Below are 15,597 nucleotides of genomic sequence, written 5' to 3'. Positions count from 1 at the left end.
TAGCCTCAAAGGCTCCGACTACAAGAGGTTTCAATTAAACTGTTCCAGGAGGCAAAGAATGGAGAGACAACTTCTGAAACTGATTAACGGGTCGCCCCATCCCCCGCGGCAGACAGAGTGTGTGTGTGTGTGTGTGTGTGAGTGTGCGCCAGTGAGTGCGAGCGAGATTCCCGACCTTCTTAAAACCCACTTGAGATCTATTTCCAGCCCTCCGCTTTTGGAGGATTTAAGCTCCAGCTTTTCTTTTCGCTTTGCTTTCATGCCGCTGAGAGCCAGGTTACCTTTCCTCTCCCCGAAACACAATCAGCTGCCCATCACACACAGCCCCAGAGCTCAGGAAACCAGATGCAGGGGCCACACACTGGCCCGTCAACCACTGCCCTCCAAATAATGTCGGACTGCAACTCCTATCACACTTGGGAGGGTAATAATAGGCGTAAAGGGTGCTTTGGACGCTGGAATAAATGATGCCAAGTGTCAGGAAGAAACTCCAATTATACATAAGAAATAAAAAGTTGTCATTATCTATTGATGTATATAGCACCATCATATTCTGTAGCGCTGCACAATGGGTTAAATTATTCATGCTAAGGATAGAACACATTAAAACAACTCATATGCCACCTGTTTGGGTTTTGGTGTTTTTATTAAAGGGACACTCCAGCTGTGATATACTCTTTAATGCATACGATTGCTGAGAGGTCCCTTTAAATTCTCATGCGGCTCCCCCCCTTCAAAATGAATGGAGGGATTTTGCAGAACCCCCCCCCCATGCATTTGCCTCTTTCCCTACCCCCCCATGTGATGTATGATGACTCCCCCCAACCCCCACAATCTGGAGGAATAAAAGATTACTTCTATAAACAATGTGTCTGACAAAATAGCATTAAATACAAAGCAGAATCTGCCACTTGCTACATTTCACAGTAACAACGTATATTAAAGGGGCCGTTCCACCTCGCGGGAAAATTTACCACTTTTAGAACCAAATGCAGCATTTAAAAACCTCATTCCCACTACTCCTTAATACCATTCCCAGTCCTTAAAGCCCTTCCCAGACAATCATGTAAAATGTTGCTTCATTCAATTTGTCCGGGAATGTTTAAATTATCATGTGATGGAAACGCAGGCACTCATAGGTTGGTTGCCATAGACACTTTTTTTTTTTTTTTTTTTTTTTAGTTTGTGTTTTAAGCGATTCAACCTTCAGAAATAAGACTATAATAATGGATCTTGATGGGTTTTTTTTTCTTGCTATGATAGAGCACCTTAAATGCATATTATTAATGCAAGGACTGGCTTCGGTCATAAACAGTGCAGCAGGTAACCGGATTTTTACCCAAATGCCACTAGGGGGAAAAAGTTAATAAACAATTCTGCCCAAAAAATAAAAGAAATACGGAGCGTCGGGACCGTGAAATTCTACGTTTAAAAGAAAGAGGCGGATTCCCAAAGCCCCGGGGATTGAGGCATTTCTGCCCTGACGGGAACTTGGCGCATTGCTTTCATTTGGGTCCATTGCTGAAGACCACCTGCATTCCCACAGTGTCGGATTGCAGACCCTCCTTCCTATGAAGTTCTTGCGTTATTTGTTTCCCCAGAAACGAGCGTCCCCTCCGCTTCCACAGACGGGTCCGCTCCATACAGCTGTCGCCTGCTAAAATGTTTGATGGAGGCCGTCAGCGTAACGATAGCATAAGGCGTTCGAGGGGATGAAAAAAAGGCTGTTCGCCCAGTACAAAGAAATAAAATGTAATGTTTTGCTTTACATAGAGGGCGGTAGATAAGTGGAACAGCCTCCTAGCAGAAGTGGTAGAGGGTAATACAGTGAGGGGGTTGGAGTCTTTACAGCAGGGGATACGGGCAGATTAGACTTTCCGTTCTCCTTCTCTACACCCTTGTAAAGGCTGCCTGAACCAATCAGCAACTTAATAGACGAGAGATAACTTAACGGGGAGGAATAATCAAACATTTCAAGAACAGGAAGATGGCTGCTCCCATGGTATACACATGGTGGGTTCCTAATGCATAAACATTGCTTATTACACAGGGTTATACAGGATTTCTGAAACGCTGTCCCTTTAAGACATTCTGCTTCCGGGTTTAACCCTTTCAACATCAACAGGCCATACATCTCCTCTAGGCCCCACCTGAAGAGTTAAACAAGGACGCCCTCCCAACCTATGGTTACCCCGACAGCTTAGAAACCCTGTGATCTTTATCTCGCTGCGCTGCAGAGGTTTATACTCGCAGAGGAACAATGGCTGGCATTTCCCCTCTCGGATACAGAAGGAATGCGGTCTTTGTGATTAAACGCAGATATTATGATATTCGAGAACAGTCAGAAAAAAATATGCTTAAGAAAAACATAAGGGTGCAAAAAATAAAACATGAAAAACCTTGAATATCGTCCCCCACATTCTTTTTTGCTAATGCAGAAATTCCTCTCGAATATCGAGTTACAAGACAAATATCCCGGAAAGCAATCCTATTTGCCTTGATTAGACGGTATTAAATTCACTTGTCCTTGGAATGTTTTATCTGGGATTATATAATAGCCTAAACCCAGATGTTGTAGTCCATTTTTCATGTTAAACAGGAAAGAAAAAAAAAAAAGAAAAAAAAAAAAAAAAGGCGAAAAAGGAAAAGAGAAAAGGAAAAAAAAAAAAAAGCGAAAAGGAAAAGAGAAAAGGAAAAAAAAAAAAAAGGCGAAAAGGAAAAGAGAAAAGGAAAAAAAAAAAAGGGGGGGGGGAGGAGAAAAGGGGGGAAGGAGAAAAGGGGGGAAGGAGAAAATAGGAAGAAAAAGACAACAAAACAAAAGGATGGGGAAAAAAGACAACAAAACAAAAGGATGGGGAAAAAAGACAACAAAACAAAAGGATGGGGAAAAAGCCTTTGTGGTATCTCACAGCCCAATTAGCTGCATTCTATCAAAGATAGCGCCAGGCTTTCATCTTCTTGCGAGTTGGATACAAGTGGCCGAATGTCATGGAAACCGTACCTTCAGAGAACTTCCCGCTACATCTGTTAAAAAGACGGTAACAAAAATGGAGGACAGAAAAAAAAAAAAAAGGAGTTTTATCAGCTGCGGATAAATGAGTATGTAAAATAAAGAAAGCGAGCGCCTATAGAAAGACAAAGTCCTTTTATCCGCAAACACCTGGTAAAAAAAGACATAAAAGGTTATGTGACCTCTTAGGTGACCTGGAGGGGTGCAGCTTTAATACTAAGGGTGTGAATTATTATTTCGGGATTTTCTACTGATCACATTATTCCATTTGGTTGCTATGGTTATAAAATCAGAATTGCTCTTTAGAAATAATACTAGTCCATTTGAGTACCAATATCGGTTCTCTCCTGCATGCACCTGCTTACAAAAAGCAGAGAAGCTGCAGCTCATTCGGCCCCTAGGCAGCTGCCACATACTGGCCTGATCTAGAAGGCAAGTCCAGGGGTATAACAGCCCCTCTGTTTTAAAACATGGGGGCAGATCAGCCTTCCAAGCATTGAAACATAAAATCTGCCGGCAGATCGGCCCCATTCGGCCCTCATCTGTGGAATTTCACCTCTCTGATTGAAGTATACATTATGCAAGGCCGGCTCAATGAAAATAGCCGGGGATGTCCCTTTTATAATAGATAACAAAATCACAACTGCATTTTTTTGCATTACCACCAAAACGTGAAGCAGTGATCATGGAAACCAAACCGAAAGAATAGAACAGGTGGCACAGATAAAAGTGGGTGCCACGGGGCAGGTCACACGTGGTACCATCAGGTTTTACTTTAATATATGTTTGTTCTGTTTAGATGGCGCCATCATATACCGCAGCGCTCTACAACGAGATGCTTCTAAGAGCGGATAGGTTCGTTTCTTTGAGATTTTGTGGGATGTTTTTGGCCTGAAAAAGAAAAGCTGGGTAACAGAAACAACGGGATTCCTTTAAACGCTAAACAGGTAAATGGCTACAAGTCAATTCAGTATTAACGGCAGCCGCTTGAAACACTTTGTTCCGAGTGTTCTCTGTAACAGCCGAGGAACTGGTTTCACTGCGAAAAGCAAACAGTCTACACAGGCAACACCCGAGACCCCCACAAAACCCCCCTATTACCGGGAAACATACGAAAGGTATTAAAGGGGTGCTCTGGCCACCATATGTACTTTAATGCAGATGCAGCTGCGTGGTCCCTTTAAATTTACACATGATGCCCCTTACAGACGCATGGGGGGGGGGATTCCACAGAACCTCCAGTATGTATTTGCCCCTTCCCCCACCCCCCTATCGCGCTCCAGCTCTGCGATGATCCCCGGGGTCTAAGGAGACCCCCGTGTGCATGCACAGAAAGCACTCCTGTTGAGCTTGCGAGCCGGGCTCTCTCCACCAAATGTATCGGTTTGTCTTAGTCTGTCAATTCTTGTCTTGTCATATCCCTTGAATTTATGTATTGTATTAAGCGCTGCGTAAACTGTTGGCGCTATATAAATAAAGGATAATAATAATAATTCTAAAAGCTTTAAGTAGCCAATCAGTGTCATAAAAACAGGATCTTGGAGGTGCAGACTCTTCTAAAGCAAAGTCATTTATTTTTCCTAAAGATCGCAAAAATGCACATTAACGTAATTACAGAACAAAGTAAATTTGATGTAGAATCTGCGGATTCGGAAGACGAAGTCTGGCGTGATTAACGTGTTACATGAATTAGAATCTTGTGTTGAATACATACAGGTTTGTTATACAAACAGCCAAGATCTGAAACCCCATCAGCCGTTACACAGTAACATTTTTTCATGTTTATTATTATAACTTTTTATAATTAGTTTCCATTTTCTTGTTCCCACAGTTACTTGTATCTGATCAGACGGCAGCCTCAAGACTAAAAAATTGTCTTTAATTCATGATTTGTTACAATGATTTACGGCTCCTTTAAGAAAAAAGGGCCACATACCCTATTAAAGTGTTGGCCACACACATACACACCACTTCTGCGGGGCAGGTGAAAGGTCAAAAACAAAAAAAATGAATTAATAAGATCAGGGCCGGATAGCCAGGAATAATAGCATAACCTAAAGCCCGTGGTGACATATTCTTGTTTGGGGGAATGTTGGCCAAAATCTCTCCTAATGACCCAATTCTGCTGCCGGCTACAGACAAGCTGCCTGAAGATATCCTTCACAAGCCAGTCAATGCCTTGATTGACAGCCTGGCTAAGCTCCCATCACCCTGTCAAAAAAGGGATTTAAATAAAAAAAAAAAAAAAAATTAAAAAAATGTGCACGGGGGAGGGGGTGGGGTAAATCATATGGGTTTTGTTATTGTGTATAACTAGCCTTTTTTTATTTCATTTTACTTTTTAAAACATTTTATGCATTAGTTTATGGTGAATAGCACCAGGTCAGTTCTCCAGGCATGATCAATGAGTAAGCCTACTAAAATAAATAATTTTAAAAAAATTAAAAAAAAAAATTTACTTTTTTTTTAAAAATATTATTCAGTAAAAAATATTAAAAAAAATACGGCTACAGGCTCGCCAGTGAGACTTTTTTTGTTTTTTTCCCCGAGAGCTGTGCCGACCTGCTTGTAATTGCAAAAAACAAAACTTAAAGGAAAAGAAGAAAAAAAAAAAAAAAAAAAAAAAAAAAAAAAGAGCTGTTAACAAATCTCGTGAGCCAATAACAATCATCTTCGCATTCCGGAGCTCTGCCCCTCCCCCACCTTAACGCTCTCTCTATTATTCTCCACTCAGGCTGAAAGTTAGAGGATCTTTTTACCCCCTCAGCCAGTCAGACTGGGGAAACTTAAATGGGAATTACACAGGATTCCCAAAATAAATAAATAAATAAAATGCACAATAGCTGTTTTTATTCTTCTATACAGCCGTTGCCTATTAAAAGGTGTCTGCTGTTTCATTTGTGGATTATTAAAAGTCGAAATGAAGAAAAAGCCCCATATTTTGGGGTGTTTAGAGCGGAACCCTCGGGAGCTTTTCTCGTGTGGTCGGGATCCATGGTCGCGGCGGTCGATCCGATCATAATGTTATCAGCCAATAATTACCAAATGGATTTCGAGCCCAAAAAAACATACCGCATTCACGTATTAAAGAGATGCCACCATACCAACAGGTCGCGAAACCTTGAGGAGATCAACCTTCCCGGTTTTGCTCTAATCTGCTAGCAAATGTATAGATCAAAAGTGCCTCTCATTCCTTTTCTATCTGCATGCGGAACAAATCACAGCGTTTTGCCGCAAAGCACTGTTATAATATCTATAATAATAATGTAATAATACCCATTATTAATATCTTTCACACACTACTAATGTGATAACGCAATCGGGAAACCCTATATACATTCTACGGGTGCTCTATGCTTTAAAAACAAGCTGCTGGTTTGATTTGAATGCAGTTGAGCAAAAGGGCAGACATCTTTTGCAAAGCGTTAGTTCGGTCCCCCCCCCCCCCTCGTGTCGTTTACATGGGGGGGGCAATGGGAAGCGGAGAGATCCTGAACTCGATCATATCCTTTTTGTGGAAAGCTGGAAGCAGCCAATCAGTGGCAGGATAGCACTCCCATCAATAGGAGCGCTCGCCGGACATGTGCATGGGGGTCTCAATAGACCCCCGTCCGAGCCAGGCGGTATGTCATGTGTAAAGAGATGCATTTGGCTGAACACATTGCCTGCAGAGAAAAAAATATGGGGGGCAGAATCTCCCAATGCATTTGTAAGGAGGACGGGGGTCTCCACAAAAATTTCAAGTGCCTATGATGGCTGGACTGCCCCTTTAAGAAAACACAACAAGGTTAAGTAGTTTATACTAAGACAAAAATCCACAATTATGTACTGAAGCTAAAACACGGTCAGATCGGTACATGTCTACTAAATGGCTCCGGGGAGTCTGATGTTTTGAAGGCTGCGGCTTCCCGATACGTTTTCAGGTACAGCGACCTCGTTTTTCAAGAAGACAAGAGGATTCGGAACGCGGATACAGAATCCTGAGGATATTGCTGCAGACGATCGTTATGTCCAATAGTGACGCAGATCGTACAAAGTTTATTTCTATGGAAATTCAGACTTTTTGGGATGCGCGTAAATAAGCAAATGGTAAAACGGTCTATACATTTCAGAGGCTGCCCAACAGGGCTAGACAAATGTGTGCAGCAATGGCATGACAGACAGACAAATGGGGGAGCCAGTCCAAGGAGATATCAATGCAATGTCACAAAAAGTTAGGAGCCACATCTAAAAATCTAGGAGCCATGGCTATCTGGCTCCTTGGATTTTACAAGCCCTGTTTTATATGGTAAATTAAATCAGAAATATGTTTTTTAGAATATTGTCCCCAGTATTCCTAAATAAAAGAACCAAGCCTATACTGGCCATTTGGCATACAGGGCAAACGCCGGTGGCCCACTGGCCAACAGTGCCCCATACTGCATACCGGAGCGGCAGATCGGGTGTTTAAGTGTGCAGCCACCAGATGGATAAACACGTCAACACACAGCACAGGCGTAAAAAAAGTACCATGCAGCTGGGCATATCCAGTCCACTGCCGCACTTTCATCATCTGGCGGCCACTGGCCTTAAAGCGGCCACCTTGTGTGAAAAGCACACAAGTTTAATATTTGTTTAGCTGCAAAGCCTGATGGATCACTTAAGGAAGGTAATCTGATTCCAACACCCCCCCCAGCTCCCATATAGGGATGGTACAGACCACTCTATGATGTCATCATGCTCTGTGTCACGTCAGTACGGGCTCATAATAAGTAAGACTGAAAAGCCTGCATCAAACGCTTACATAATAAAAAAAAATACTTTGCTAAGCTTTTGAAGGATAGCCATGATTTTGTAGGAATAGAACATTTTAAAAACACATTCTTTCACGTTAAAACAATAATGAAAACAAAACGTTGTACTTTAATCACGCGATATATTTCCAAAACCTAGAGTAAACAATACAATACATTTTTTTTTTTAAATCACTGCATATGATGCTTTACATGAAGGGTCCCAGATACTCAACAATGGTCTGCCGTGATTATGTCCTTACACGAGAGACATGATTAAAGACCCATGGCATGTGTTGTCCTTAAGCCCATTAAAAACAATGCATTGGGAGCCCATACATGTACAGGCTTTGTCATGAAGGGGTTAAGGATCTCGTTACACATAAAGCAAAACAAAGCTTTGTAGTTTTCTTCAAGCGAGAGCCGCTATATCCAGGCGAAGAATGAATAATTTATTTAGTAAATCGCACACAGACGTTTCGACCAAGATTGGTCTTCATCAGGGGGGCCCATTCAATATACTGCATTGACCATGACAAAGACGATTCTTGATGTCAATCAATATTGCCAAGGCTATAAATTGTTTGTGGTGGTGGTGGTGGTTGTGGTGCAAGCTCCTCCATCTTTGATCTGACCTATTGTTATGGAATCACTACTCGTTCTTAAACACTTTTGGGGTAACGTCTATGGACACAGGTTTTCAGGCTTGCTCTAAAGACCCTACACAAAGTTGTCACTCAACTTGCAGGCCTGTCCCACAAAACCCTACGCAAAGCTCCAACTCCTCGCTGTGGTGGACGTGGCCGTATTTCTCTCCTGCGACGTCCATCAGACGTTCCTCCATTCCTGAATGCCGACCCAACTGTGTTTTCAGAAACATTTTTGGAGTATAACGTCCACAAGCCGATGGACTTTCAGGCTTGGCCTGCGACGGTCCTCCATGCCCGATTCCCAATCCAACCGTGTTAAGCGGCTCTTTCATCTCAAAAAGCGAGTCATTAATCAATACAACGTAAAAAGATCCCATTGCGTCAACGTTTGCAAGCACCCTCTGGCCATTGAAGAAGATTTATAATATGTTTTAATCGACTTGTTGTGGGGCTTTGGACTCATCGTAACCACCTATACATCTCCGGTTTAGCCGCATGCAGCAAATACTTTTTGAAACAATGTTACGCGTGCAGCCCGCGATCAACATCATCTCCTTAGCAAAGAAATAGAAACACAAAAAGTCAAGAAGGTTTCTGCAGCAACAACCTATCAGCGCTTGCTTTTGTGTCACATGACAATTAAGTGTCCCCCACAAAAATTACAAAACGAGAGAGAATTTTAGATGAGAAAAAGTGATTTCTGGGAAGGGCTTGGCTATTCTACAGTAGTTACAATGTTACTAGTGTTGGGTTTAGTTACATATTTAGCAACGTAGATGGAACAGCAGCTTTAAAACCGGGCCAACACCAACATACGTGACTTTTTATGCTCTATAAACATCAAAATTATATAAATTCTACATATATGTTTAAAAACAACGAGCTAGAAACCATCAGAAATAATGGCTCCATTTGCGCAGGCGCCAAAAATTGCGCATTAAACCCACCCTGAAAGAAAGCGACATGGAATATTAATTCACAATAGGACTGCAGCTTTACTCTCACACGCACACTCACTCACTCCAAGAGAGAGCGTGCAGAAGGGGGCTCGTCATGTGATGCATGAAAAACACGCTAATAAAGGCTATAATCCTGCACCTAAGATACAAGAGACCTACCCAGCGGAGCTTGCAATCTAACGTTTGAACACCGAAAGCAGGGAAGGGGATAATGAATTCATATCACAGCGAGGAACTGGGTATAAAATCCCCGGACATTTAAATCACAATATAAAATTAAATCTAAATCCCGATTCCGCGGCTGCCACTCTCATTCTGTGTCAGGCTTAACGCTCCGCAGGAACACGGCTCGGAGAAGTTAGCATTCTTTTAGCGCTTTCAGTTCACACGGATTTTTCTAAGCACGAAGCTTTATCAGCTCCGCTGCAGCTTAACAGATACAGAATTACTTTGACATATTTGGATTTCTTCCTGCTAATAATTCAGCCAGACTTGCTATGATTTGCCGGGGTTTCTCCTACGCCGCAGAGAACCGGGACAGCTAATTATCTACCAATCCACCTTGCTGCAGCACATTCTCCCTCTTTTATCTACTCGGGGCACCTGCACTCCGTGTTTGAAGTGAAATGTCACTCCTGGCTGATGCAGTCGGGCTTACATCACTAATGATGCGTCGCGCTTTGAAGACAGAACTCGGAGACTAATTAAAAATTCAAATTCACCTCCTCGGCGCGTTTGTTTGAACTGCCTTCCCTCTTGGAACACAATCATTTTTTATTTTTTTTATTTATTTATTTTTTAAATTATTTATTCCTCCCCCCTCTTCTTTGACACCGAACTAAAAAAAAACAAACAAAAAAAACCCAAATTAAATTAAAAAACTAAAATATTTACTTTCTTCCAAAGTACCTTAAGTGTGTTCACACAACGCCTTAAAACGCATTAAAAAATAGGAGTAAAATAAATAAATTAAATAAGGTATCTTTAACCTTGGGGCTTAGATTAATGAGTGTCTGCCGTAAGCTTGTGAAGTCTAAAAGAAAAGAAAGGCCTTCTGAATACAGGCCTGTTGTGCTTTCTCAACCTGCCAAAAATCTCAGCCCTGACTGCTTTGATCTTTCTTTGCAATTAGTTTTATGATAACTGGAAGTCCAGGTTAGTTTAGCCAAATACAATGAGCCCCCCCGCAGTTACACGGAGGTGACGGCATTGTTCAGACAGGAAAGTGGTCTTTTTTTACAGTCTTAAGGGGAAGAGCGTCTTGTGCGTAAAAATAAATAAATAAATAAAAAAAATAAAAGTAATTCTGTCCTTTTTTTTTTTTTTTTTTTTTTTTTTTAAACCAACTCCAGACAGAGGGCCAGTCAACCATAGAAAATAAATAATATATTTATTAATACATATTATATATTTTTTTCTCTCAATTCTGATACCAACTAGAAAGCAGTCACATGTCCAGATCAAAGACGATCTTAATTATCACAAGGCAATGCGAAGTATCGGACATTCTAAACAACTTCCTATACAAAGCAATAACACAACACATAAAAACAATCACATAATAGATACATGCAGACCTATAAAAAAAACCATTTAATTATAATAAGTTATATTAAATCCAGAGAAAATCATATATTAAATATACACACAAAGCATTTATATGAAGGGCCCCTATGTGTGAGCAGACAGGACCTAGGGGAACGTGTAGTTTGCTTGACAAAGAATTAGCCCCATGAGGTCAGTTAACACAAGGAGAAGGAGAAGGTGGGAAAACAAGACACTTTCAAGACAGATAAAAGGCCATTTGGGTCCAGCCTCCCACTGACTGCATACAAATGCATGCGCAGCTAATCTGCAGAGACCTCCAGCCTAATTTAACCAAATTATACAGTAGGCTCTGTCTCTGCAAATAAATAAATAGGGGGGTTTAAAACCCATATGGCCCCCATCTATAAAATGAACTGTAACGAGGGCCAAAAATCCATCAGGGACAACACATTTCCATGTACACAAATAATGTCTATTTACACACATGTATATATCATACACACACACACACACACACACACACTCGACTGATTCATCCGACAACCTAGTAAATAGCAGAATAAAATTGAATTTGGGGGAAAAAAAAATGACCAAGAAATATAAAAGCAGAATACCCCAAAAATCTCAAATTTCTTGCCCTTAGGAAACCATGATTGGCACAAATTCATCTGATCTTTCGATCTCTTTAAACCCTCTCTGTCGAGATATATAAAGGAATATGCAACAAGCAAACAGGGAGATACAGCACCAAAAATATCAAGTGTTTATTTTCAAACAATTAGTAAACAAAATACATATATTTTTTTGTTAATAAACTAAAAAAAAACCCAAAACAATAAAAAGTAAAATAAAACCTCAGCGTTTTAAGGCACATCGCCACAAACCCAGGGAGCTGACCAAATACAACCGACGACAATTCCGAACCGTTATATTCAATGTAAAACCAGTTAAATTCCGCCATATTATTCACCCCTTAACCTCTAAAGCATCAAACAAGAGATCAAAGCATTGCATGCCAGGCCAGGCCTCCAAGGGTTAAACATAGGACAGTCATGTGACCTTAAATAGGTACTTTAAATATATATTATATATATACACATATAGCGCGCCAGCAGATTCCGTAGCGCAGTTACAATAGGACATTTAACATACACTAAACCATAGAGAGACAGAAGACCCTGATCCTAGGAGCTTGCAATCTATTGATCAATGTGTGTATATAAACAAAGAAATACAATAAAAAATGATCGCTCGCATTTTAAAATTTCTGCCTTTGTCATTCTGTAATTTGCCCATTTGGGTTTTTACAAAGTGGATTAGATAAGAACAGGTGGGGCAAAAAAAAGACAAAACAATGGGGCACTTCAGAGGCAAAAAAGTGCCTGGAGGCTCCGATTAAAGCCAGGCACTGGTCTGGACTGGCTATACTGGTCTTGCATTTTCTGCACTGACTGGAAAGGGATTAAATCCCAGTAACAGAAAAGAGGCATTAGATAGGAGGTGCTGCTGCAAAACCTCTTGAAATGATTGTCACATGATGCGCTGTTGTCATAGAAACTGTAATAAGATGTCTGTAGAGGGGAAATCCATGCTGCCCAAGAGGTGTTGCAGCAGCTGGACAGTTGGTGAACAAGAGAAAGCCCCCTCCCCCCCAGTAAGACCTGGGACCTTAATCATTTCAATGCTGGATCTACCCCCTCCTCCTGCCCCCGACCCTCCCCAACAAGACGCAACAAACTTGCTGGGTGTCACTTTAAGGCTGATCATAAAATTCACTCAAAATGAAACAGGAAGAAAAAGGAAACCTATTCACTAAAAACACCGGGGGGCAGGAGCAGCACACAGACCGGGGGGCAGAAACTACAATATACCCCAATAATCCACCGACAGAAGGCAGATACCCCTAAAGCATCATCAGGAGGGGCAGCAGGAACATCCCACACACAACAGGGGTGATTTAACGCCACAATGACCAGACACCCCTCAATAAACCCTCACAGTGCCCCCAGCCCCCCCTCCCATACCTGCATGGTGCGGACTCCCAGCTCCTCCGCCGCCAGCCTCTGCATATGAGCCGCCAACAGCCGAGTCTCCTCTAGGATGGAGACCTCCGGGGCACCCCGGGCAGCCAAGGAAGCCAGCAGGAGGCAGAGGAGTGTGGCCCCCGGGGCCCGGCTCTCTCCCCGCTCCATGGCTGCGCTGCTCAGGGAAGTCTCGTCGCAAAACTTCTGCAGCTCTCTCCCCTCCCCACACACTGCAACTAGTGAGAGGCGGGGCGTACTCAGGGGGCGGGATCATGGTGAAGGCCTACGGTAACGGGGACGGGTGAAAGAGGCGGGCTCCGGCTCACGGGGGGGGTTTCAGGCTCTCAGGGAAAGGCAACAGATTAGAGGGCGGGGTCATGCAAAGGAAGGCGGAGTCAGGCTCACAGGGGCCTCAGGACGAGGGGACGGGCTCCGGCTCCGGCTCACAGGTCCGGGTTTACGGGGCAGTTCCGGACTCACAGGGGCAGGTACAGGCTGAGGAGAAACGACAGATAAGGATACATTTAACCTCTGGTTTTGACCCCTCTTGTTGTCATTGAAGTCACCAGCCTGCGTTCAAGCCGCCCCCAAACGCGTCTAAAGGAGATACCCCTAAAGCCTTTTCTATGGTGACCCAATGAAAGGTATCAACTTTGACCAAACACCCCCAGGAGCAGTTAGCATTGCTTTTGTTTTAGGTCTGGCTCAGTATTGCTCACTAATAGCTCCCCCTAGTGACAATTTAGAATAATTATGGGATTTCCCAGCACTAGCCATGAAGTGTGCTGAGTAAAAAAAATACATTTCTCCACCTCTAAAAAAAAAGGTAGAAAGTGGATTTTTCCACCCAATGAAAATGGGAAGTTAAAATGGCTGATCTCATGGCGCACAGCTAAGGTGTTTTTACCAGCTATATTTTAATGTACCCACCATTACACCAATTTTTTTATAGAACCAGTGAGCCCATAATTAAAGGGTCTTATATATCTACCCAAACTAGAGTCGCCACCTGTCACAATTTTTATGGGGTAGTCTGTGCCATGTGCCACTAAGTAGCAGGGTGGGCATCTTACCCTTCCTTATCTACAGAATGGGTATCCAGGCAAGAGCAGCTCTAATCATACAGCAGTCCATTGAGTAAAGCAACCGAGCAAGAGCAGCTGATCACAGAGCAGTGCATTGGGCACAGCAACTAGGCAAGAGCAGCTGATTGCAGAGCTGCCCATTGGGTACAGCAACTAGGCAAGAGCAGCTAATCCCAGAGCAGCCGATTGGGTACAGCAACTAGGCAATGACAGCTGATCACAGAACAGTCCTTGAGTGTGGAGAAAGAGCCAGACAAAAGCAGGTGATCACAGAGCAGCCAATGAGTGGCAGTGTGATGGAGCCAGACAAGAGCGGCTCATCGCAGAGTATACAATAGAGTTCACTGTGAAGAGCCAGCCTTTAAACAAGTATTGTGAGTGTACTGTGGTGACCACATGAGCCGTGTTTTCCTAACACATATAATTCTTATTTTTTTTGCGTCCGAAGTAGGCAACCCTTAGCCCGTTGTAACGCTGCCTTTTCTATGCAGTGAGTGACTACCTCAAACCTACTAACGTTTCAGGTTTAAACAGATCAGGACACCTGTGTTAGGGGGGGTATCGCCGCACATAGGAGTTGGAGGAACCATCCATCCACCTTACCTGAAAAGCCACCTGAAAGCCCTCGCCCTCAACGGTGACCACGTGGGAGCTGCAGTGGAAGTCTGTGACCTCCGTTGACTTTCCAGCTCCTTGGACCGGCCATTGGAGATCCTCTGATATCCTCAGCCAGCCCACACAACAACAAGACTGAGACTGACACGGGGAAATGGGATACTTGGGAGGTATGCTGTTTTGCTGGACATTAATAAGACGCTTCTCTCTTTGCCAAGTCCAGGCCATGCCCGCCTTGATTTGCGCCACCCCACTGGCCATCTCACCCACTTCTTATTAAAAAGGCAGAATGATGTGAGCCCAACTCTGCAACGACAGGTCTGAAAACTACACTAGATGTGAGGGTGAGTGACCGTAAGTCAAATCCCTCCAAAACTCCTTGAGAAGTTGTCCAAGCCTTTTGTGTAGAGCAGCAGGTTATGTCCTCAAACTCTGAGTAAATTCTTATGATGTCACATGATCCCTCAATAAATATTTACGCATCCTTCATGGGTCGATTAGCCAACAATTATTAAAATGGGCAGAAAAGAGTTTATTTCCCAGAATCCTCCCTTAAAATGTGTATTTTTTCTGCATTGATCCAATCATGAAAATCATCTTATTAAGCCTAAAATGTATGTTTCTAGCGCATCCCACCCACCTCTTCTGTTATACAGAAGGCATTAATGCTCTCCTGAACTGCAATCGCCTTCAATTATTTCTCATCTCATATATTTTTAAACTGCTTCAACCTTTTATCTTCCAAATTTGTAGTGAAATCACATTTTTTGCAGTAAGGCGTCAGCATTCAAAGCGTGAACTTCTAAGGCTCGTCGGTGTCTCTGTGGAGATTGCTGCTGAACTCTCTACCAGCCAGCAAAATATGGAAATGCGCATGCTGTGTTTAACCCTTTCTCACAACGGAGATCAGGCAGAATTTGTTTTTGGTCGTAAA

At 42.7% G+C, this 15,597-nt stretch overlaps 1 protein-coding gene across 1 annotated transcript in view; it reads right to left on the bottom strand.

Moving 5' to 3' along the window:
- Window positions 1-13,038, bottom strand: part of LOC149276039 (VWFA and cache domain-containing protein 1-like) — a 47,290-nt gene extending 34,252 nt beyond the window's left edge. Inside the window, exon 1 of the mRNA XM_089503956.1 lies at window positions 12,964-13,038. The gene's annotated coding sequence lies outside the window, so the exon portion shown is untranslated. The remainder of the gene's footprint in view (window positions 1-12,963) is intronic.
- Between the last annotated feature and the right edge of the window lie 2,559 nt (window positions 13,039-15,597).

Source organism: Sceloporus occidentalis, unplaced genomic scaffold (assembly GCF_023333645.1).
Source record: "Sceloporus occidentalis isolate IW3139 unplaced genomic scaffold, rSceOcc1.0.p SCAF_249, whole genome shotgun sequence".
In the NCBI taxonomy this organism is placed as follows: Eukaryota; Metazoa; Chordata; class Lepidosauria; order Squamata; family Phrynosomatidae; genus Sceloporus; species Sceloporus occidentalis.
Note: the sequence above shows the minus strand (reverse complement) of the source record. Positions and strands in the feature narration are given on the sequence as shown.